The sequence below is a fragment of the Acinonyx jubatus genome, chromosome A2, assembly GCF_027475565.1.
Source record: "Acinonyx jubatus isolate Ajub_Pintada_27869175 chromosome A2, VMU_Ajub_asm_v1.0, whole genome shotgun sequence".
Taxonomy (NCBI): domain Eukaryota; kingdom Metazoa; phylum Chordata; class Mammalia; order Carnivora; family Felidae; genus Acinonyx; species Acinonyx jubatus.
Window position 1 is genome coordinate 9,463,195 of NC_069383.1, and position 26,463 is coordinate 9,489,657.

Sequence of the window (26,463 nt, forward strand, 5' to 3'; positions counted from 1 at the left end):
ATTCATTGTTTATGGACTTTCCAACCATAAACTGAAAGATTATTACACGCAGGTCATTATGCTAGTGCAAGCCCGTGTGGAAAAGAGCCCACAAGCAGTGTTATCAGGGCCAATGGAAGGAACTCTACCTTTTTGTCATCAGAAAAAGAATTTCAGCTTTGACTAAGCCCAGGAGGTATTCCTTCACTGCTGATGCACAGCTGGAATGCTTCACAGCACAGAAGCAGAGAAGCAAGTATTCCAAGACCTACAGGAACACACAGCTTACAGGCCGATAAAGAGAACTTTAATCTATCTCAGATAAGAAAACAAGACTGTGGAACACGCAGAGGAAGATCAACAGACAACGCAAAGGGCCAAGAACTCACCTGGGTAATGGTTTCACCAAGCTCTCTAATAAACAGGAATTCAAATATTTATCAGATCTCCTCAATATTATAGCTGTAGTTTGTTTTCACTGTAACTTAAGGTTTATCTAACTCTGTGGGAAATACTAGGCTCTTCTCATTCCATTCCTATTTTGTGGGCTTTATAATTTGTTCATTAACCCAGATCGGTACAGTTGCAAAGAGGAACACGGTATCTGGTTCCAAGATCCTGAAGGTCACGGTAGAGAGGCCTTTTAGATAATTCTGCCTCAGCCAGGCTTATTCTGATCTGGCTGTATTATTTAGTAAAACAGATACTTGGGATTCAGGTAATAAAATAAAATATGGCAATGAGGGAGAGAGACGGCAAGAAACTCAACTGAGGAGAAGTGGGAAAAATCACTGAGGAAAGAAAAGATGGTATTTAGGCAAGGTCTCTGCCAGGTAGAGAAAGGAGGCAGGGGCTGGAACGATACCAAAATAAAAAGATTTTCACAGAAAAGAAAATCATCAACACCACAAAATGGTAATCTACTGAATTGGAGAAGATGTTTACAAATGATATATCCAATAAAAGGTTAATATCCAGTATATATAAAGTTTATATAACTCAACAACAACAAAAATAATCTGATTAAAAATGGTTAGAGGGCCTGAATAGACATTTTTCCAAACAAGACATACATATGTCCAACAGACACATAAAAAGATGCTCAACATGGGGCGCCTGGGTGGCGCAGTCGGTTAAGCGTCCGACTTCAGCCAGGTCATGATCTCGCGGTCCGTGAGTTCGAGCCCCGCGTCAGGCTCTGGGCTGATGGCTCAGAGCCTGGAGCCTGTTTCCGATTCTGTGTCTCCCTCTCTCTCTGCCCCTCCCCCCGTTCATGCTCTGTCTCTCTCTGTCCCAAAAATAAATAAACGTTGAAAAAGAAAATTAAAAAAAAAAAAAAAAGATGCTCAACATCACCAAACATCAGGGAAGTGCAAATCAAAACCACAATGAGATGGGGCATCTGGGTGGCTCAGCTGGTTCAGGATCCTACTTCAGCTGAGGTCATGATCTCATGGTTCACAAGTTTGAGCCCCGTGTCAGGCTCTGTGCTGACAGCTCAGAGACTGGAGCCTGCTTGCGAATCTGTGTCTCCCTCTCTCTCTGCCCCTCCCCGACTCGCACGCTGTCTCTCTCAAAGATAAACAGTAAAGGAATAAAAATAAGAAAGAAAAAAATAATAATAAAAAACACAATGATATATCACCTTACAGCTGTCAAAATGGCTAAAATCAAAAACACAAGAAATAACAAGTTTTGGTGAGAGCGTGGAGAAAAAGGAATCCTCACGCACTACTGACTGAGAACGCAGCCACTGTAGAAAATGGTGCGGAGGCTCCTTAAAAACTTAAAAATAGAAATGTCATACTATCTAGCAATTCCACTACGAGGTATATGCCCACAGAAAACAAAAACACTAGTTTGCAAGGATACACGCACCCCTTTGTTTACTGCAGCATTTACAATGGCCAACGTATGGAAGCAATACAACTGTATATCCATAGATGAATGGATAAGGAAGATACAGAGTATGTATACAATGGAATACTACTCAGCCATAAGAAAGCAGGAAATCTTGCCATTTGCAACAACTGGATGGACCTGGAAGGTATAATGCTAAGTGAAATGAGTCAGAGAAAGACAAATACCATGATTCCACTCATATGTGGAATTTAAGAAACAAAACAAATTAGCCAAAAGACAATAAAAGGAGAGCACGCTGCTGGATAGCAGAGGTGGGAGGATGGATGAAATGGATCAAGGGTGTTAAGAGTACATTTATCACGATGAGCACTGAGTAATGTATAGAATTGTTGAATCATTTTGCTGTATACCTGGAACTCATATAACAGTGTATGTTAATTATAATTCAATTAAGAAACAATAAAGCACTTTCCCACAACCTCAGAATTTTTCATGAACGTTAATGTTCATGGTTAAATGAGAAACCATCATGTGGGTATATCTTACGTTCCATGCCTTTGTCTCTTTTTCATCATTTTGATGGTGTCCTTTGTTTTGCTTTGTTCTGTTTTTCTCCTAGAACAATCCACAAGGACTTACTCTCTGTGGAAATCTTTGTCCAAATTCTGAATTTCTTCTTAGGATTATAAATACACATATACTTTTTTTTTTTTTCAACGTTTATTTATTTTTGGGACAGAGAGAGACAGAGCATGAACGGGGGAGGGGCAGAGAGAGAGGGAGACACAGAATCGGAAACAGGCTCCAGGCTCTGAGCCATCAGCCCAGAGCCTGACGCGGGGCTCAAACTCACGGACCGCGAGATCGTGACCTGGCTGAAGTTGGACGCTTAACCGACTGCGCCACCCAGGCACCCCAATACACATATACTTTAGATAAGCCCAACTTATTTTTTGTTTTTAGAGTCTCATCATTTCTTTTACTTTGAAATCAAAGAAAACATATGGTCTCCATCGTTTTTCAGTGAAAGCACAAGTTCTCGCAGTTTTTCAAGTTTTTCAAGTTCTCGCAGTATACCCTCGGACATGTCAGGTTCTAGAGACTAACGTCATTTGGTTTGGCTGTGCACTCCTGTATATTTCGCTTCACTTATTTCAGTCTGTAATTTCTATCTTGCAGGGTTGTTTAAACTTTTTCCAGCTTCCCAACCATCTCTTCTCCTGGATCTGTTTTTGCTCTTTTTTCCCCATTATAATTTAGCATCTCTCAAAATCTCCCAAGCAGTGAGCTTACTTCTTCTTACTATTGTTTTCAACATTAAGTACGTGCTCAGAATTTTTTCATGAGCATCAGCACAACAGTGTGACTAATTCCTACTGAAATTTATCAGATTCAGCTTAATCTTATGGTCCCCCGACACCTTCCAGATACTCATTAGACTGGGTTATACACCTTTCCCTAGATCCTCAACACTTCCTGCATGGCCTCGATCATGGTCTTTATCACACTGTGCTATTATCATCAGCTTTCTTCTTGGTCTGTATGCCACACCGAGATTATTCTGATGTGCTTCTATTTTACCCGAAATGTCTATACCTACTCTCCCCCTTGCCTGTAAAATCTCTTTCTATGCCTTCAGTTAAATTTCTTCTTTTTTTCCTTGTATCTTTTAAAAGAATCATATTAGAGGTTCATTTAGAGAACACAAATGCCCATTGATCACGAAATTGCTTATCTCTTAAATAGTCTTCCATGAAATAAGAGTGTCTATCACTAGATAGATAGTTGTTATCACATTGAATAGCATTTCTGCTGCACTGCTCCAAAGTATTATTCAATACTTGAGTAATATGAAATTTTTATAAATTCATCCTAATTAATAACATGATTTAGCAAATGGAAATGCAGAGTTATGGGAACAACAGATTCTCATGGATCAAACTTAGTTGAATTAATTGTGTCTCCCCTGAGATTCAAAGAACTTGCATGATGTTTATTTGGGATTTATTTAAATACTTATTTCCCACGGAAACTGAATAATTATAAAACAGGAAATTAACACCCTTTGAAATATATTCTTATCCATCTTGGCAGGAAATAAAAATACTCCAAAGCCATTTAATCTAAAGATGCACTTTCTTTAAAATTGCCCAAATTATTTCCTGTAGAGCTTATTGAACAGGCTGTTCCAAGAGATGGATGGACAGTCTGGAAAAGATGCAGAATGATCAATTGAAAAGACAACCACATTTAACTTTATCAGAAATGACCTGAAAACCCATTTACCACAGTCATCTTTTGCATCAGCCTGTGTAATAGTGCTTTTAATGAAAGAGACAAGCATAACTTAACTAATTTACTTAGAGACACTGAAATCAGTCATATCAATGACTCCATCACTCATAGTCCCTTGGTTTTTGTACCAGTTTTCCTTAAAGACAAAATAATTACCAGAAAATTTTATATATTAAAAAAATAGCATGCAAAAACGTATGCTTAAAATTTATCTAAATTAATACAGCAATTTCCAAATACGATGGAGTTCAGAAATCCTTTAAGACTAGTTTAAGCTACCTGAATTCTGGAAGTCTTTCATACATTGTCACTGGTTAGCACTGAATTATTAACTATCCATTATATCCCCCATGATGGAAAGAGAGGGACAAGAGCAGATTGAAAGAAATTTGTATGAAAAATTCCTGAATAGTTCTACGTAAGCCATATCGATTTTCATAAATATCAACATAATCATAAAAAACAAAGCTGTCTTCAAAGATACAATAATGTTCTAAGTATAATAAAATGTTAAGTAGAGACGTTTAGGTCTAAACCCTCATTTTAGGATTAATTACTTGCCTGTCAATAATTTAGCAATTGATCTAATGAAAAGGTCAAGCCTAATCTAAGAAGACTTCTCAATGACCAAAATAATTCAACGGTGATGAGTAATTTCAGGATATACTGTGTTTAAAATCATTCTCCTTTTATTGTGCGTAAAATTACTCATTACTTTGGGATGCCTGGGTGGCTCAGTGGGTTAAGCATTGAACTCATTGATTTTGGTTCAGGTCATGATCCCATGGTTCTGGGATCAAGCCTTGTGTTGGCCTCTGCACTGGGCACGGAGCCTACTTAAGATTTTCTCTCTCCCTCTGCCCCTCACCTACTTGCACACACATGCACGTTCTCTTTCTCCCCAAAAAGAAACTTACTGATTACTTTAAAACTCAGCATTTTCCACTGGGATCCAGAAAAAACACCGGTGAAGTACACCACCCTGGTAGATGAAGCAAAAGAGATCCTGAACCAAAGTTGAGAAGATTAAATTTACATACTTATCTTTAACAACAGTCCTTTCATTAACTTCTATTAGGAAAAATTTAACGGAGTGACCAATGTTGAAAACAACTGGCTATTAACAAACATCAAGTTCAGCATTGCCGCAGCCCAAGTTCAAGCCTGCCCGCACTGACACCTGAGCAGACGAGATGACACATCAATATACAGAGCACAGAATTCCCAAGTGCGGCACAGCAGGAACTTCTTTGAAGGTGAGGTGATCTTGCTCCCAGTCACTCCATGAAGGTCTGCAAACCCACACTTCTCAGTTGCTCTGACTTGCCACATTCTTCACTTTGTGTGCATGTGAGTGGCTTCTACTGGGAAGAAAGGAAAGCTTAGAGATCCTAATGCACTCCCTTGGTATGTTGCTTCTCTGCTGGACAGATGAAAGTAAAAGCCACCTTAAGCATCACCGTTCTGCCACCATTTCATCCAGTCTTTGGAACAAAACCAACTTTTATGGTCTAGCCCAGCTTCAACATTCAAAACCAGACTACAGCTCTAGGCAGAAGCCTCTAACTGAAATACCTACTTCTCAGGTAGGCGTCAAACACTGCCACGTAAGACGATTACGTGAGCCAACAAAAGAGCAAACGAAACAACTTCTGACCCCCATTTATAAAGACATGGGTCATCTTCCACGTCATGATAACGCCAAGCGAAATTTATTTTAATTACTGCAGTTGAGGCTTAATATCTCAGCCGAACAAGTATACAAAAGCACAACAAAATAAGCCAAAGGGCTTCCCACTTTCTGAACTATGAAAACAGTTTCATATTTTAACCTGTCCCTGAGCACGTTTCTAGTCCTCTGATGTAAAAAAATAATAAAATAAAAAATAAAAAAATAGAAAAGTCTGAAGATAGCACGCAAAGTCTCAGAAGACCTGACTACCTAATGCTTCTCTACAAACTAGCCTTGGAATTTCAATTTACCTTACACACCTCAGTAAAACTCACACTGAGTAATTAGGACTAGAAACACTAATGGCTCTGGGACTTGGATGAAAGAAGAAAATGGCCTGTAGCCAGGTAGGTTTCCAACTGTTGTAGGTTGCAGACTGGCATCCTGATGCTTTGTGCAGGCCCAGGGCACGGTGTGAGCTCTTTGCGCTCTTCTCCCCTGTTCTAACCTCTTTAGACAACAAACAAGCTTGGTAATCTTTGCATCATTATAGCGCAAAGGAAAATTCGGCTACTACTGTCGCCCTTCCCAGCCTCGGAATATTTGGTCTCAAGCCTTCAGCGTCTTGCACTAGAAAGCCCATCCTTGAATGAAGGAAGGGTTTCTTTAGGTCAGTGAGAGATGCTTTAACTGGAGACGCCACGCTGGGAAGTGTTTCTGGCTGTCTTTCTAAACAGTTCAGAGAAAACTGAACGAATCAAGAAAGGAGGCCAATTAAAGCAGAAGCCAGGCTAGGTCCAGAACTGAGTGATTACAGACTGTAAAAACTGCAGTCTCAAAACTGAAGAAAGCTTGATGTGGTCCAACGACTGAGACAGGGTAAGGGGTCATTAAAATTCAGGAGAGCACTAGGGACCAGAATGATGCAGCGACACAAGTCTCAAATTCATCCCCGCTTGCCCAGCCAATCTGAAACCAACATATCCTTAACACATTTTTTAAATTTTTTTCTTAACGTTTATTCATTTTTTGAGAGACAGAGCATAAGCGGGGGAGGGACAGAGAGAGAGAGGAAGACCCAGGATCTGAAGCAGGCTCCAGGCTCTGAGCTGTCATCACAGAGCCCCATGCGGGGCCTGAACCCACGAGCTGTGACATCATGACCTGAGCCGAAGTCAGATGCTTAACCGACTGAGCCACCCAGGAGCCCCAACATTTTTTTTTCTTAATGAAAGTATAGTTGCCTTATAATGTTCTGTTAGTTTCAGGTACACAACATAGTGATTCGACAATTCTATACATTGTGCAACGCCCACCACGACTAAATGTAGTTACCATCTGCCATCATACAAAGTTATTACAATATCGTTGACTGTATCCACTGTGCTGTATTTTTCATTCCCCTGAGTTCAAATTGATTTTATAACCGGAAGTGTGTGCATCTTAATTCCTATCACCCTATTTTTTTCCATGCCTCATCCCCTTGCCTTCTGATAACCTCCAGTTTGTTCTCTGTGTTTGAGTCAGATCCTTAACATTTAGTGACCAAAGTTGTTCAGACGAATTTTCAACGCATTGTACTAAAAGTGCTGTTAGACTCCTCATTTATCTGTTGGACAAATAAAAAATGGTCTAGAAAGCAGAGGCATTCAATATTAGAATGCAGGATGGATCGCTTCAGAAGAACATTTTTAGCATTAAAAGTGGTAAGTTGGCAAATGCATGAGGTATTAGTGGTAAAACGAGGAGGGGGAGGGAAAGAAGAGATGTACCCATGTGTGCACACACTTGTTTCTTCAAAAAGGATCTCTCCCGTTTGCCTAATGGGCTTTATGGATTATTTTTAATTAGCTCAGATTGCCAATTTCCACAAAGGCATCAGTTACCAATAAGAGGTTTTCTTCTGTTCTACAATATCATTCATTTTAGGAAAACACATTCCATACGTCTTGCTATGCAGATTTCATCTGTCACCACTGAAATCATTTCCTTCCAAAACTAACATCCTTTTTCAATATTCTGATAGGGAGGGAGAACGACTGTAAATCTGCCTTAACAATTTTACCTGGAATGAACAGCCCTTTGCAGTGGTTGCTTGATTAGTTGGTTGGTTGGTTGGTTTTGAGAGGAAGAGAGGGAAGGTGTGAGGTTAGGGAAAAAAAAAAAAGTATGCTGCTGAGACAGTTTACCAATGAACTATTTTTTACTGATCAAAAATTACGTGACCCAGATGAGCCTAAGAAAATGAGCAGGATGCTACTTGAAATAATGGCAGGATTATATCCATGACTCCTGACCTGCTCTCAAATTCGGAGGCTCTGAAACACTGTCTCCCAAATCATCCTCCCAGAGGCCACGTAAAATAGTGTTCCCCTCCTGTGAATGATGTCAACTCTTTTCTGTCTTGGTTCAGAAAAAAAATCAGTGAATTGTTGTGGGTCTCAGCCTACTGACAACCATTGCTATGGCCGGATTGGCCCTTGTGGTATTTATTATGATTGCAAGACACCCTCAGCAATAACCATCAGGAAACCCTGAGGGAAAAAAAAAAGGTTTATTACTTACAGGTCCCGGAAATTACATGGAACACCTAGGGCCACACAGCGAGGTCAAGGGGACAGAGAGAGAGTGAGTGAGTGCAGGCCTGGGTTTTGTTTACTGGAGTTAAGACAAGAGGGCCTAGGGTTTCATGGGCTCACTTCGTATTGGTGAATTTAAAACAAAAGGTGCGAATTTGAAGCAAAGGAGGAGAAAAACCAAGTGGCCAAAACGGTCAGTTATTGAAATCAACAGAGATCTCTGCAACCAAGAGAGGAGGTTGGCAAAGCCTGGATCTTTATTTAGTTGCATGGCTGGCAATGTGTTCATCGGAGGTAGCCATCTTGGAAGTGTTGCCTCCTTTGAAGTGGATGCCTTGACTGACAAAGCTTAAGTCGGGCACTTGCATTGCAAAAAGAAAAAGCCAACTGTCAGGGCTTGCACTACATGAATGGATTGCATTTATTCATTTTTACATCTCTCCTATTTTTTTTCTTAAGTTTTAGCACTTGTTAACTCATATCTATATTAGAATCTAGTATTGATAGGCAATTATTTTCCTCCAAATAATATTTTAAGTCACCGGATTAGATCAGGTTTTACATATTAAATAAATACTGTGACACCTAGTTACCTCATCACAATCACGTTTGAGAATATTCTGCACCTGTGGTTAGCCAACGTGGCAAAATAATTTAACATTTTGATCCCACGGTATTTTTAGGGAAAAGCAGCTTCTCTATAGGAAGGTTATGGTTATCTTTACCTTAAATTTGGAACTAATGTGGGCAGGAGGGGACAAAAAGGAGGTAAAGAGGAAAGACCAAAGAATGAAAAAAGGCAAATAAATGGAGACAATGGCAAAATCATAATGCCGGCAGACCAGAGTATCAAAAGCCTTTGGGAAATCTGGCAGTAGATTGTGATAAATGGAGGACAGTGGGCTAGATAATACTTCTTTCAGATTCTTTCCTCCCTGCCTTTTTGTTTTACAATTTTTATTTCCCCTATTATTTTCCCCCTCTATTTCTTCCCATTTCTTGTCTAACATTTTCTACTCTATCCAGCATCTTTTTCCTTTTACTCCTGCTATGCTCCCTCTTCTTGTCCATGGAGAACAGGGGGGGTCTGGGCCGCGTCTCACTGGAGAGGAGGAAGGGCAGTGTCTGATGGGCAGTGTTCCTGCCTTTTCTTTCCATCCGGTTACTTGTCTCTAAGGAAGACTCCAGGAAATAGTGGGCCTGACATTGAGTAATTTAGAGAACTTTCAGACATACTGCTCGTTTCTAAACTTTTCAGAAAGAGATGACAAGTTGGCGATCAATGATGCGATCCAAAATGCTATTAAGTCAACAAATTGTTCGCCACACAGTGAGCAACATAACTTTTTTTCCCACTGTCAACAGCCCCGTGTGGGCTTCACAGATATTTTATCCAGTACTTACGATAGATTTTGAGTACAAAATCCCCTTCTCTGATACTCTGGAACACATCCTATATTGTGCATTATATTGTATCTAGGTCTGATAAGAAACCTTCTAAAACAGAATATATTAATGGAGCACATCTCATCATGAGGAGAGATGTCACTTTGACAAGAAGACCAACTGGCAATGAGCGTCCTCAGATACTCTGAAAGGAAAACCTCAAGGTCAGAAGTGAGAGTCTGGTTATGATAGGCCCCCCTTGGCTCCAACATCAGAAGGGAGGAAGTGGCTTGCTTAGGAACAGAAGGATCATCCATTTTCCTTATCAGAGTCTGCCTAAGAGTCAGAGCTGGTCAACAGACTTATTCTCATTCAGATCTCCTCCTGAAGGAAGGGAAGGCAAATTGAAAAGCAGCAACAAAGAAGAAAAGAGAACAGATGAATTATACAACAAAGTAAGGCTCTGCTTTGTAGTTTAAGTGTAAATGAAATGGTTTGTTGTATGTGGAGAAGCATTATTAATGAACCCAGGTAGGGACTGTTCCTCTTTTCCGGGCTCAGCTATTGTCCCGATTATATCTGTTACTTTTGGAAGCTCTTCGAACTCATTGAGTTCTCAGGGATATGTGATAAGCCTTCAGTGTGCTAAATTAGAAGTAACCTGATTTAAAAAGCATAAGGACAAAATTAGGGTATTTTAAATGGTATTGGCACTGGGTTTCAGAAATAAAAAATGTGTGGAGAAGTGAAGAGTCTCCTTAGAGAACAACAGAAGAATTTGATCTTTTCCATTTCTGGCTCATTTTTAGCAATGACAGATCACACTGGCATAAAACGAATCCCGCCCACATCGATTTTCCTTTTTTCCACAACACTGACCTACAAATGATTATATGCAAGGATTACGTGTATGTTTAATGTGCTCTAGCTGTGTAGCTTACAGTTATCTATCCTCAATACAGTCACAAATAGTTTTCTTCATATGTATTCCTCACCACACATTGTGTAGAGTCCGAAGACAAGGCACTGAGTTCTGAATTTACCACTTACTAGATTTGATTTTAGACAATTTACCTACGTCTATCCAAACACCCCTGACCACAGTTTCCTAACGTCCTCAAATAATTTTTTTTAATGTTTATTTTTGAGAGAGAGGTGCGGGGCTTGGGGGGTGGAGAGAACGTGAGTTGAGGAGGGGCAGAGAGAAGGAGACACAGAATCCGAAGCAGGCTCCAGGCTCTGAGTTGTCAGCACAGAGCCTGGTGCAGGGCTGGAACTGAAAGGGCGGCCTACGCCGGCCGACTCCATCTTGTTCTGTGTCCTTCACCTTGACCACACCTCCTCCCCTTGAGTAAACCCTCCCTCACCTAACAGGACTCGGACCCTTCCCCAGGACCCTTCCCCAGCCAATCGGCTGAGGCCATAGCCATTACCTCACCAACTGCCCCCAGGCCCCAATAAAACCTTTGTCCTTTTGAAACTCGCTCTCTTTCCCTGGTATCTCACTGCTGTGTCGGTGCAGGTAGGGGACTGAGCTCGAGCTAGCTGGAATAAAGGCTCTTTGCTTTTGCATTGGACTCGGCTCCATAGTGCTCTTTGGGGATCACAAATTCTGGGCATAACAGAACCCATGGACTACAAGATCATGACCTGAGCCGAAGACAGAGGTTTAACTGACTGAGCCATCCAGGTGCCCCCACTCAAAGAATTTTGTTTAAATGAGAATCATATATATTAAAAAAAAATTAGAAGGTGTTTGCAAAGCAACAAATGATGACAAAAGTCCTTACTATATACAATAAAAAATCATTACTATATTCTTACTAATTTCTCGTTGAAACAAGTAATTTACTGAACTGCTTTCACTGAGAAGGTAGACTTGATTGTCCTCACAATTCCAAAATATTGTATGTAAACTATCACAGCTCCTGTCACCATCCTCTTGAGTTTAGTCCACTTTAGTAATCTTGGATCGTGAATGTTTCTAGGTCCCATGCTTAGCCTCCATTTTGGTGTTGAACTTGCTTTTTGCTCACCTTTTTTTTTTTTAAGGTTTATTTGTTTATTTATTTAGAGCAGAGTGGGGGAAGGGCAGAGAGAGAAGGAGAGAGAGAGAGAATCCCACAGTGACAGTGCAGAGCCTGATGCAGGGCTTGATGTCACGAACTGTGAAATCTTGACCTGAGCGAAAAATCAAGAGCTGGCTGCTTAACTGACTGAGCCACCCAGGTGTCCCTTGCCTGCCTTTCATAAGCATCCGGTAGACTTTGTTCTAAAGTCTGCTACTGGACTTTTATCCCTCCTTCCCCTTCCTTTCCTCATAATCACTAGAGAATCAAACCCTTGTGCAAATGGCATTTTCAGCAAGCATTTGACTTTCCGACCCCGCAGAACTTTACCAGCTTCAATAAAGTCAAAAGGAGAAGTAGGCAGGGAGAAGAGTAGGACGGTGACCTGAGCTGGGATGCAGTTTATGCTGCGATGTTGATGTGATGACCAGGTCCAACCCTGAGTCCTGGTTACACCACTACCAGGGCGTGAACTAGCTGAGGCGGTCAGGTGTAGAGTCCGGTTAGCCAGTATCTCACGGGATGCGCTAAAAGCATGGGAAGGTTCATGTTCATAACTGCACACACGGAGGCCTATATTAATTATTCATGTCTTCTCTTCCTTGGCGAAGAGTGGGAAAAGTCAGCACCCGTGGGGAAAAATTCCATCCTCATGCTTATTCTGAGAAAATCAATTTTATCGGTAGTGGAGAGACCAAGCAGAGATGACAAACGAACCAGACTTGGTTTTGGCGTTCCATTTTAGGAATTAAAAGGAGAATTCAGTAAACTATGACATTTTAATGAAATTCAATCTTGTTGCTTTTCAATGGTTAACTAACATCATGTGCCTGAAGAGTTCTTGATATGTAAGGGCGCATTTATTACTGCCAAGAAGTAACAAATGTTTGAGTATCGTTTGAGTCAGGGTTTTTCAGAGAAACAGCACCAATAAGATGGATATGTATATAGAAAGAGATTTATTACAAGGAATTAGCTCACGGAATTATGGCGGCAGGCTAGTCCAAAATCTTTAGGGCGAGTCCCAAATTTTCTGGCTGGAGGGTCAGGAGAGCCACTGTTCCATTTCAAGACAAAGACGGGCCTATCGATCCAAGATGAGCCAATGTTGCAGATGAAGTTTGAAGGCCATCTTGTTCTCTGGGGAGGCAAATCTTTTTGTTCTAGTCAGGCCTTTCAACCGATTGGTGAGGCTCATCTACACTATGGAGAGCAGTCCACTGATTTAAACATTAATCTCATCCAAAAACACCCAGAATCATGTTTGACCAACTATCTGATCACCCCATGGCCTAGTCAACTCGACACATCAAATTAAATTTCATAGACATTGTGTGTGTGTGTATATATATATATATATATATATATATATATATATATAGTGAGAGAGAGAGAGAGAGAGAGAGAGATTCTATACCTAAAACATAGGTGTATTATATATTATATAATTACATATATTGCAAATGTTCCAGAAAACATAAGATATTCTTTAACATTCTAACATGCACTGCAAACCAAAATTCCAGAAAAAAGTACATGTGAGGGTGACTAGAATTTTGACTTGGTTATTGCCATTCCTGGATTGTTTTTTTTTATTAGATGGGGTTTTTTAAGGAGCCTTCAAATAAAGGTATGACATTAATTCACCAATGGTTGGTGATCACCTTTTAAATCAGTGTTTCTTAAAAATAATTCCTTTCACACATTAAAAATGAAAATACATTATATTGATTCATTTATACCTTCAAAAATGTAGGTATTATCATAAATCTTCAGAACATCCCTTCTGATTAATTTTCTAGTCATTAGTTTTCCTCATCATGTCGTCCCTTGATGATGCTTCATTTCGCTTCAGCTTCTAAAACAATCGTAACTCTCTATACTTTATCTACCTCACATGTTCATTACTTCCTGCAAAGATCACAGAAGTGTTGACAATATGAGATCTAATTCAACACTTCTAAAAATACATCTGTGATTGCAGAGTTGTCTTTAAGGCATTTATCTTAAATTACGGCTTGACATCGCACTTAGCAGATGACAAATGATGCCTCTAATCCTCTTGGGCCTCATTCCATAGTGCTTTCCACATCAAAATTGGTCAAATCCGAATGAGGTCAGCAAAATAAAGACCGAAGTGTCATGCAATACAGTTCCAAAGCATAAATTTAGATAACACTGGCTTTATGTAAAATGTTTTATAGGAACAAAGCATAGAGGGTGGTCTTTGATACCTTAAGGATTAGATCCTCTCTGAGACCGTCTTCCCTGCCAGTTTCTTTACACTAGCTATGATCTGTCATCTTTGCCATCAGAGCAAAATTGTAAATGGGCTGTGCATATGAGAGAGCATAAGTTGTCTATACTGGCCTGAATGTTTATGGAGAGAATTGTTTTTTAAGTCAAGTTCCTGTTTTGTCTTGTTTTTCAAGTTTTTTAATGTTTATTTTTGAGAGAGAGAGAGAGAGAGAGAGAGAGAGAGCGCGAGCGTGAGCAGGGAAGGGGCAGAAAGAAAGGGAGACAGAATCCAAAGCAGGCCACGGGCTGTCAGCCCAGAGCCCGATGTGGGGCGTGAACCCACAAACTGTGAGATCATGACCTGAGCCGAAGGCGGACGCTTAACCGACTGAGCCACCCAGGTGCTCCGTTTTTAAGTGCCATTTTAAGATATCAGGCCACCCTCTCTGACCTCTTTTGGGCCTGATCCTGAAGAGATAGCACTTTGCAATACCCCACCTGGAAGGAGACGTTGTGAGGCCTTATGGAGAACTTGGGGGAGATTTCATTAAAGATTATATACGAAGATCAAAACCCCAAAGTAGCAAGTTATCCAGGACTGAAATGTTCAGATTTGGAGGAATCCAGAGTGTTCCATGCTATTCTCAGTGCCAGCAAGGTCCTGGGGAGGGCTTAGGAGATTCAGACACGTTTATGTGACGATCGGGTCCCAGGCAGAACGGGCGTTCCACACCCAGGCTCTCAGATTCAGAGGGATCTGGGGCTTCGTGAACCCTTTCCAAGCAAGATAAGCGAGTTGCCCGCTCACAGGAACAGCTAAGTCACAAAGTTGATCGGGACTTTCCTCCAACCACCAGGCCTGTCTAGAAAGCCTTCCACGATTTGAGGGACTGCCACTTTGTTTCTCAGGTTTCCACCTGGCATTCCCCAAAAAGTTAAAACTGAAAACAGCGGTTAAAATAAGTAACAAGATCTCTGACATCTGATTTTGGAAATCAACTTTTTTCCTCCTGGCTTTGGCAGCTTCCAAAGAGAAAAAAAAAATCATATTTAATCAGTCTCTAATCAAGAACAGTCCCATTATGGAGATGAGTGAGAAATTCCATGTTTTAGGACACTGAACAAGTAGTTAAAATATAAAACTTCTGTTTTTTTAAGGGCACCTGGATGGCTCAGTTGGTTGGATGTCCAACTTCAGCTCAGGTCATGATCTCACAGTTCGTGAGTTCGCGCCCCACGTCAGGCTCTGTGCTGACAGCTCAGAGCCTGGAGACTGCTTCGGATTCTGTGTCTCCCTCTCTCTCTGCCCCTGCCCCACTCATGCTCTCTCTCTCTCTCTCTCTGTCTCTCTTAAAAAAATCAACATTAAAAATTTTTTTAAACTTCTGGTTTTTAAGAAAAAAATTTCACTTATTCAAAGATTTGGGAGATATATACACACACACGTGCTCAGAGCTCACATTGTTTATATTGGTTTATATCCAAGATAGTGTAACTTTAAAAACGTACACCCTAGAAGAAACGGCTCATGTGTTTTCTACAGGTCACCTTTTCAGTGATTTTCTTTAAGGTTACTATTGTCTGATGTTTTTATTATCGATTTTCCTCCCATTGGCGGTTTTCTCGAATAAAAATACATAAAAACCTGACCATTGTTTCCTTCTGCAAGAGCTTAAAGTCAATGCTAAAAGCTATTAAAACATACGGTTACCTAACTATCTATTTCATTTTGCCCCGGAAAAAATTACAAGCTGGAAATGTTACATTCGTTTTTCCACATGAAATTGAATTTTCATTTTCTATTCCCCGCAATCGTGTCTCCCTTCCTACATAAGACCCTGTGGATTTCACAATCATGCCAGTTCTGTTCGGAGTAAGAGAAGGTCTTCCAGGAACTAATAAGCAAATAAGATACAGATGCGTCTGTGCCTTTAACCAGATACCGGTCCTCATTTTCATTTCTAATTGTCTGTAAAATGTGCAGATGTTTGTTCCAAACAGATACTCTTGTCCTGACAAGAGTAAGGATGGATTAGTGACAAAAAGGCATGTCTAAGATGACTTTTTGAAGCCAAGAATCAAGTCATACCGTAGAAAGGTGTTTTTGAACATCATTGCTTTCTGTATGCCCTTACAGGGCAATTGTTCTCCACAAGGATTTTTTAATATAATTGATTTACATTTAGAGCAAAGTTGCTTTTATTTGCTCATTTACATGCAATGCTTTAGTGCTAAGGGGGATATACAGATAAAAACAAAAAAAAATTGAAGAACCACAAAGCTTAACCTGATATCTCAGATGGGGAGGCGCCCAAGAATTCTCCCGATGGTAGTGATAGAAGCGGATGTAAAAGAGCCCACACTTGGGGAACCAAGAGAGACGAATTATAAAATGAACAGAGACTGGACAGGTATATATTAGGACCACCTAGTATCGTATGTAGGTTGGCTTCAAGAGAAAGAAAGAAACTTTGAGGGAGCGTATCATATAGTCCCTCCATTAATGGATATCGTTTATTACTTAGTGTGTACATTTATTATACTCAATCATTCCCCCCTAGTTTTTAACTCCATGTGTCCATGTAGGGAAATATGTATGTATAATGGCACATGCCTATGTATGTATATGTGTGCGTATGTATGTATCCATCATCTATCTATATATCATCTATCTATATATCAACTATATAATTTGGCTTGGCATCATTTTGCAAGTTCAGCAATTGACTCATTATAGCTACTCTGTGAAAACAGCACTCACTTTAACTGACCTGAACAAGTATTGGTTAACCAATGAGTGTCCCTTTCTTACTGTGTCCCAAGATTAAGTACATAGATCCATAGTACGTATCTAGGTTTTTTAGTATAGAGTGAAAATTTTTAGAAGGTGAGATACCTAGTTGAGAATCAACTAGGCTATGATCCTAAACAAGGCTTCCTTTTGCAAAATCTTACTTCTGCATAAACAAATTCAGTTAAAAGTTAAAACTTTCAATGCAAATTCTTTGCCTTGTTACCCTAGATGCCTAGAAAATGCAGAAGAAGAAGAAATACTTCTAAGAAATACTCAGAAATGGCAGAATGACCTTCTTAGGCTTAAATAATTATCTATACCAAGAAATGATTTGATTTTGTGAAATTAATCTATGAGGACAGGATAAGAAGCGATTACTTATAATTAAGTGGAACTATGCTCAATGATACCTGAGAAATGTACCTTTGAAGGTGATCTCCAAGAACTTAATATTTTATGTTTATTGTTAGTTTGAAACAGTTTGATTGGGATGTACTTTGTTGTGGCTTTCTTCATTTTTCCTTCTACTTGGAGTTTACTGTTTTCGTCAAATTTGAACATTTTGGGTCCTTATTTCTTTGCCTCTCCGTTCTTTCAGGGCCCCGAGCTGGCCCACAGCTCAATGATGCTCTACTCATTTTTCCCTGTCTCTTTTCTCTTTAGGTTTCATTTTCAATGATTTATGTTCGCTGGCAAGCTCACTGGTCTACAATGTCTAAACTAACATTAATTGCATCTTACACATTTTTTTAATCTCTAGGAGTTCAAATTTTCATTGCTTTAATATCTTCCACATCTGTAATTATCATGATCAATCTTTCTTCTATGTTTCTTGAACATATGGGACACAACGGTAACAACTGTTTTATGTGTTTGTCTACTAATTCTATTATCTGTGTTATTTCTCGGTCTGTGTTGATTATTTTCTTTCTCCTCATTATGGGTTCGATTTTCCAGCTAATTTCCATGCTTAGCGATATTTGATTGGACAGCAGACATCGTGAGTTTCACCTTATGGCATCTGGACATTTATATACTCTTATAAATACCCCAGGTTTTGTTTTATGACTCAGTTATTTGGAAATATTTTGATCATTTTGGGTCTTGCTTTAAAGCTTTGTTAGATGGGACTAGAACAGCATTTAGACTAGGGTTAATTTTACCCTACTACTGAGGCAAACATTGGTGGGGGCTCTACCTCATGAAGGACGAGGTCTTCTTCTCTGGCTGGTGGGAACAGACCCTCTTTCCAACCCTGTGTGAGCTTCGAGTATTGTTCCCTTTATTTGTTCACAGTAGTTCTGTCTCCAGCCTCAGGTAGTTTCCTCATGCATATGTCTGAATCGGTACCCCACTGAAGATTCTAGAGCGATCCTTTTCAGAACTCTAGAGTTCCCTTTCCATACAGCTGCCTCCTCTCTAACACCCTACCATGAGCACTCCGGCCATCTTGGCCTCTGTAGACTCAGCACTGTCTTCTCAACCCCGGAGATAGCTAAGTCCCTCCTATCCCTGTGCAGCTGCCTGGAACTTGGGCTGGCTCTGCAAATGCGCTCCGGGCAGCAAACTGGGGCATTGTAGGCCCCTCCTTATTTGTTTCTCATCTCTCAAAGATCACTGTACAGCACCGACTCTTGTCCAGTGTCTTGAAAATCACTACTTCGTGTGTGTTCCATGGTTTTGTGGCTGTTTTCAGATGGGAGGATACATTTGATCCCTACTACTCCATCTTGGCCAGGACTAGAAGCCCTTCCATGATACTTAAAATCTTGTTGTGGATGAATTAAAGATGAATTAAAGAAAACATACATGGGGCACCTGGGTGGCTCAGTCGGTTGAGCGTCCACATTGGCTCAGGTCACGACCCTGCCATCTATGAGTTCGAGCCCCGCGTCAGGCTCTGTGCTGACAGCTCAGAGCCTGGAGCCTGCTTCTGATTCTGTGTGTGTGTCTCTCTCTCTGCCCCTCCCCCTCTCGTGCTCTGTCTCTCTCTGTCAACAATAAATAAAGTTTAAAAAACAAAAGATGAATTAAAGAAAACATACAGAACAACATATCAGTAAGTGTTACACTGTGTGCATGGCTCTCATTGCTCCTGGGAGTTAAGTTTAAAGGAAAACTTAAGTTCAAGTAATAACGACATGAAGTTTATTGAATATCTGATACCAGCGTATGTTTTATACTTCCAATTGAGGAACAAATGGGAGGACTCAACAAAAACTGTAACTGGGTGGTTGTGGTAGAGATAAGAAGTGAATACTGTTAGCAAACAGAATTATCTGGTGTTGAAATCTATAGTGTCTGCTCTCACTATTTTAAAGACAAGACACAAACCACATTGTACTCATCTATTTATTTGTTCTTTGATTCAATCAAATATTTATTGAACATTTACACGCCATAGACTATACACTGGGAAACTGCTATGTGTAGTAACGAGTGAGGCAAGTGCGTTAAGCGCAACTCATGCAGGAGAAATGCATACACAAATATTCATTACAAAACAAGTACTGTAATGAAACTTTATGCCAAATGGCACGGAACCAAGATATATACAGAAAAGAGCCAATTGTTCCCTCTGCGGGTGGGGGTAGGAAACCAGGAAAATTTTCAGAGGCAAGGTGATATTTAAGCTGCATCTGAAAAGTATTTGAAAACATGCCAGGTAGAATACTCTGAGAAAGAGAGAGCTCATTCCGAACATAAAAACAAGGCTGGTTCACGATTTGTGCGACCCAGCGCAAAATGAAAATGCGGTCCTCTTTCAGAATAGAGATGGCAAAGCATCAAATGAAGTGAAGGGCCCTTTCGAATGCAGGGCTCTGTGACTGGACAGGTCACATGCCCACAAAGCTGCTGTTTATGTCGAGAGCACAGGCTGTAGAGTGGTGGGAAAGTCAGAGATGAGCCTGGGAATAAAGTAGAACATAGGAAGGAACGGATGGTTCGACTGGGACCATGCCAGAGAAAAGGGGAATTGAGTGAGAATCCTTAGAATTTCTTCAAAAAACAAAACACAAAACAAAACAAAACAAAACAAAACGCTCTTAGTTTAGTGGATCTTTTCTACTGCTTTTCTGGCTTCTGTTTTCTTTCTTTCTGTGCTCATCTTTAATTTTCGCTTCCTTCTGCTAACTATAGTCTTACTTTGTTCTTCCTTCCCCGGTTCCTTGAGCTGTAAAGTTAGGACGTGTATTGGAGATCTTCCTTTTTGAAAAGAAATTAGAATTATTTCGAAATAAACAATTCGACTACTAATCTAACGGCTGCTTCAGCTGTAAGTTTGAAAATAAGTAATCCCACCCAGGGAGTCTACCTGGCACACTATTCCAAAAGGCGATCACAAAACAGTATCTTTCATCCCACATGCCTTTGGCAATGAAAGTTGATCTCTCCTCTCATCAAGAAGTGGAGTCTTTTCCTCCTTGTCCTGAACATAGGATGACTCAGCGATCAGGTTTAACCAATAAAATATGGCAGAACTGACAATGTATGGCTTCATTTAAGACGACTTGTAGATTCCATTTTGTGCTCTTGACACAGTCTCCCTGAACTCTCATCTAGTACCTTCCAGAAGACCAAGTTAACCATGAGGATAAGCCTCAGGGAAAAAAGTGAGATGCTAGATATGTATATGTATATATATAAAGCCTTATTAGATGTTCCATCCCAGCTAATCCGAATGCAGACGAATGGGTAAACCCAGCCCACACTGGGCTGAAAAATCACCCACCTAATTCCTGCAAGAATTCCAGACCCATAGGTTTATGAATAATCATAAATTATTGTTGCTTTGGGCCAATCATTTTTGGGGTGATTAATTATATAGCAACTGATAACCGAAGCAGAAATCTACCTTGATATATAAAACATGGAGTAACATTACTTCTAAATTTCTCATGTTCCCTTCAAAAATATAGATTTCATTTCATTTTTCATTTCATTTCATTTCATTTCATTTTTTAGAGAGAGAGAAAGAGAGTGCAGGAGATGGGCAGAGAGAGAGAGAGAGAGAGGGAGAGAGAGAGAATCCCAAGCACTAACAGTGTGAAGCCTGATGTGGGGCTCGAACTCATGAATCCTGAAATCATGACCTGAGCTGAAATCAAGAGTCAGATGCTTAACTGACTGAGCCACCCAAGCACCCCCCAAAAAAAGGATTTTAAAGCACGTTATTAATTACTTTTAAAATGCTACCAATTGGGGTGCCTGGGTGGCTCAGTCGGTTGAGCGTCCGACTTCGGCTCAGGTCATGATCTCACAGTCCGTGAGTTCGAGCCCCGCATTGGGCTCTGTGCTGACAGCTTGGAGCCCAGAGCCTGTTTCAGATTCTGTGTCTCCCTCTCTCTCTCTGACCCTCCCCTGTTCATGCTCTGTCTCTATCTCAAAAATAAATAAACATTAAAAAAATTAAAATGCTACCAATTATTGTAAGGAATAATAACTATGACCTGTTTTTTGCTGTTCTTTTTAGATCAGCTTCTAACTTTTTACAAAACACACCAAACCTAAGTAGTATTGGTAAACACCTTGAAGAAGACCATAGTTAATAATGCAAATATAAACTGAGGACCAGCACGCATGAAACTGCTACATAGGGAACTGCTGACCATTAACTATAACCGGGCTGACCGTACATCAATGTTGCACAGACATCAGCTGGTGTGAACATCCCTGACAAATGTAATCTTTATTCACCTAGATACAATAAACTGACAGGATAGTGCAGTCTCTCCATCATCACTGATTACACTCTGTAATGTGGCAGATTTTACATCACTGTCGACTAAAGCAGCATCATTTTAAAAAGCGCACCAGCCAGTTTACTTATCAGGGACATTTATGAAATGTGCAAATGGGCACAGAACTACTATGGTGTCCCCCTTACACACCCTTCAGTATCTTCCACCCAGGTCTCACAGTTCCAGACCAAGATGGAGTTGAGGTACATCCCAGTCCTCCTGCTGAGTACAACTCAAATCCTTGATAGTCTAAATGAAACACATGTAAGAAGGCCGAAAATTAGAGAAGAGACAGGCCGGCTAGAGACATGGACGTCTGAGGAATAACTTGGCAGTGAACTGCCCGGGTTTTCTTTTTGTCTCATGTATCCAGACTGGGTGCGGGAAAAGTCACCAACCCAGAAACACCAGTGGACGCGGGGGGAAAAATGCCCATAAAAGTCAACTTTCTCTAGTCAGAAGACCAGGAAGGAGGCAACTTAGCAAGACAGAAAACTTCTCTGCAATAAACATCTGCTCCAGCAAAACACTGCAGAAGAAATTCACCTCCATCCCAGCAGCAAAGACCAAACGGGGAGGCTATACTGCCCCCTGCACCCGGCCCTTACCAGCCATGTGCAGCCTGTCCCCACCTTACGGGAGAATGGAGAAGATCAGAGACCCTGACTCCCGTCCCACCCCAATGTAATTAAGTACCTCTTTCCCTTCCCACCAGGAGAGTACCAGTGGAAGCTTAACAGGGAACCTAAAATCCCACCTCGATCAAGCAGTAACAAAGCAACCCTCTCCACAGTATGGTAACAAAGGAGGCTGAAGCAGAAAACCTAGAATTTCACACCAATCTGACAGAAACAAGGCAGAGGGTGTCAGAGAGCTGCTACAATGGCAAACGTCAAGAATGTTCAGAGTCTCTTAACAATACCCCCAAATGTGTAGGATAATATAAAAATCACTCATTGCACCAAGAACAGGGAAATCTCTCGGGGCGCCTGGGTGGCTCAGTCGGTTAAGCGTTTGACTTCGGCTCAGGTCATGATCTTGTGGTTTATGAGCTCGAGCCCCGCGTCGGGCTCTGTGCCTGGAGCCTGCTTCGGATTCTGTGTCTCCCTCTCCCTCTGCCCTTCCCCTGCTCGCTCTCTGTCAATAATAAATAAACGTTAAAAAAGTTAAAAAAAAAAAAGGAATCAGGGAAATCTCTACTTAAATAATATAACTGACAGATGCCAACACTAAAATGATACCTAAGTAGGAACTGTGTGACAAAGATTTCAAGGTAGTTATCACAAAAACTATTCAACAAGTAATTATGAACATTCTTGAAACAAACAAAAGAAGAGAAAGTCTCAACAAGAAAAGAAAAATAGAAGATTTAAAGATACAAGCAGAAGTTTTAGAACTAAAAATACCATAAGAAAGCTAAAAATTCAAAGGATGGACTTCAGAGCAGAGGACAGTGGGGTGCCTGGGAAGCTCAGTCAGTTAAGCATCTGACTCATGATTTTGGCTCAGTTCATGATCTCACGATTTGTGGGTTCGAGCCCCATGTTGGGCTCTGCACTGGTGGTGTGGAGCCTGTTTGGGGTTCTCTCCCTCTTCCCCTCTCTCTGACCCTCCCATGCCCCCCCTCAAAATAAATAAACTTAAAAATGATAATAATAAAAAAAGATCAGAGGAAAGAATCTGTGAATTAGAAGACAGAATAGTACAATGACCCAATCTGAACAACAGAGGGAAAATGGTCTGGGAAACAATAAAACAAAACAAAACACAGTCTCAGGCACTGTGAGACTATAACAAACGACCTACTATGCATGTCATCAGAATCCCACAAAAACAGATGCAAGAACGTAGAGCTAAAAGATTATTTTAGAAAAATGGCTGATAAGGACTTGGAGGGAGTTATGATTTCTACTCCCAACAGCCTGTCATAGTTACTTTGTATATGGCTGAGGGACAGTAGCAGCTTTGACTCTAAAAGGCAGCCAAGGGGAATGTCTGTGGCAATAGAACAGTTCTGGATGTTAATTGCAGAGATGGTTACATGCATCTACACACACAATAGATATTCTTCACATTGTACCAATGTCGACTCATTGTACTGTAGTTTTATGTGGGTAGTTTTATGTTTATGTAGACATAATCATTGCCAGAAACTAGTTGAAAGGTACATGGGACCTCTTGGTAAGATCTTCGCAACTTTCTGAGGATCTATAATTATTTAGAAATAAAAGGATCCTATATTCCCTGTCCCTCTCCTGAGGCTGTAGACAGTACAGGGTAAATAATTTGCAGCTGGAAGCCAGAAGACCCAGTTGTAGTGGCCACTGTGTGAAATGTCATCTTGGAAAAGGATATTGTCTTGGAAAAGCATCATGACTTTCTGTACTTTATCTCCCTAACCGTGAATAAAGAGACAAGACTGGATTTCTAACACCTCTAATTTTATGGTTGGAAAATTTAGTCACAGTTAGGAGTTACACTGTATGATCTCACGATGATCACTAAATATGAGTGGGTAGCAATTACGAATTTGTCTTTACTCAGTAATTCCTATTTTAAGACACTTCACAGGAACCTGTGGATTAAGTTAAGGATATATAGGGAGTTTCCTGTCCACAAAAGTTGTTTAGACTCTGAGAGGCTAATTTTCATTCAATTTTGAAAACTAACACTGTTAAAAAAAAAAAGTCATGCATCTGTAGCCCCATTTTTTTCCTTAGATGCACATATTCTCACGTATATTCAAAACTCTGAGAATTAAGAAAAATAGGGAAAAAAAGTCATGAGGAACTTGAAAGACAGAATTGGTTCTCTGATCTGATTCAATTTAAATCCCCAGGATAACAAGCAAACTACATTGATATTCTTTTATCATAAAGAATCCATTTGGGGATGTTTATTAACTCTAACAGTCTTCTGCTTGGCATTTCAAACTATTAAAATAAACACTCCTGTGATTATCGCAATTTGAAATATTACTTTGTCAAACTGTTAGGCCTGAATTTATAGCACAGGTGTTAATGAGGCATGAAAACTTTTCCAACCTGATTTGCAGTTGCAAGATTTTCATATTTTATAGCAGGGCAATTTTTTCTGAAGTTTACATAATGCCAAGGAAAAAAACACTGTCTTTGCCAGTATATGCTCTGTATTAGATCATCAAAAAAAAAAAAAAACAAAACAAAACAAAACAAAACAAAAAACCAATTCAGGGCATGATTTGAAAAGAGTAAATTGGTTCTACAATAAATAGAACACACTAGAAAAAAGTGGTCTTATGATCTTTAAAGGGCCTTAACATGAATGCTGTTGCTAATATTCAGCTTCAGAAATGCACATCCCTTCCCCTGATATGAAATGAGAATAGAGCCAGCCCTTGAGATAATAAAATATCTTCTCTCCTTCACTGAAGCTATATTCTTGGCATAATTGTGCTAGGGCATATACTCTCAATCAAGCATTAAAAGTTAGGCCCACTGCAACACTTAAAATCATGTTAATACATTTGTCCCCAAATTTTAGATTCAGCATAAATCTAACAGAGGCATATTATCTAAAATGTGACTTGAGTAACATAACAAGACCAATGCTCTTAGCCACGTTGACGAGTACATTTATAAAATATTGTCTTTATCTCTTTAAAATAGATGGCTTTTAAAGCTGAACTAAAACTAAAAATGGGATCTTTGTATACACTGAAACTAGAGTTAATATAAATCATTAGTTTGTGAACACTTGAAAACATTATGTGCCTAAAGTTAATATGCTCTATATACAGAGCTGAACTTGGGTAAAATGTTGTGAGCCGTCTACTTCCGTAGTCAGAATCTCTCTTGGGCTTTTCCCAGGTATGAAACAATAAAAGTGATGAGATGCTTTGTTGAGCTAGGGCAAGACTCATGGGTTGAGTATTCTGTATATTTCAACTAGATTTCTCTCAGGCATCTAAATCAGAACCTTCAAAAGTGGCTCCAGTGTGCTGTGTAATACTAAATATTCAGAGTTAAAAATAAATCTGCATGTGATAAAACCCACTTGAGAGCTGCCTTCACCAACTTCTCACTGTTTCAATGTCTCACATGTTTCGTTTCATTTTTCTCCCCCTAAAACCAATTGGCCTTTTCCTTAGCTCAGTGACCACCTAGGCAAGAAGTAACAGGGCTTTGTTTTTCAGAGTAAATGTTCACTGATGTGAATCTGACACCATCATGTTCTCAGGAAAGCACCAGAGTGCTTGTAAGTATAACTTCTTTGTTTTTCTTCTTTTCTGCCACACCCTCAGCCATGTGCATTGAAGGAAAGATTTCTAGATTGTAGTTGACACAGGAGATTTCTCTAGATGATTCGACCAAGTGAAATATTAAAATGTTCGCAGCCACCACCGTCTGAATTGGTTTAGCCTTGGCTTAGCCTTGGTTTAGCCTTTGATCATAACTTAGCAACTGCCACCAAGGAGGTGCTCCAGTTTTCAACACACTTACTTTGTACCGTATCACAATTACCGTGATTATTACTAAACCATAATATTTTTATTCAAACAAAAGCACTTTATATCCATGTAGCCTCATGATCGCAAGCTGAATTCTCTGGGGGCCATCTTGCCTTTGGCGATCTTTCTCAATTTTCATGCAAGATCAATTAATTTAATAGGAAAGATCTGTGACTCTTTTCTGCTCTGGAGTCAAAGTGGTTCTTGTCTTTCACAATGTACCCATCAGCAAGAAGCAACTTGGTCATTTTGCCAAGACTGATCGCATTGCCTGAAGGATATTTCAGAGAACACATCTTCTCGAGGTCCCCAACAATAAATTTCCTACACAAGACATTAGAATTCTATTTAAAAAGA

At 40.1% G+C, this 26,463-nt stretch overlaps 1 protein-coding gene across 1 annotated transcript in view; it reads right to left on the bottom strand.

Annotated features, from left to right (window-relative positions):
- CNTNAP2 (contactin associated protein 2) overlaps positions 1–26,463 on the bottom strand; it is a 1,948,817-nt gene that overhangs the window by 1,636,018 nt on the left and 286,336 nt on the right. The gene's annotated exons all lie outside the window — the stretch shown is intronic.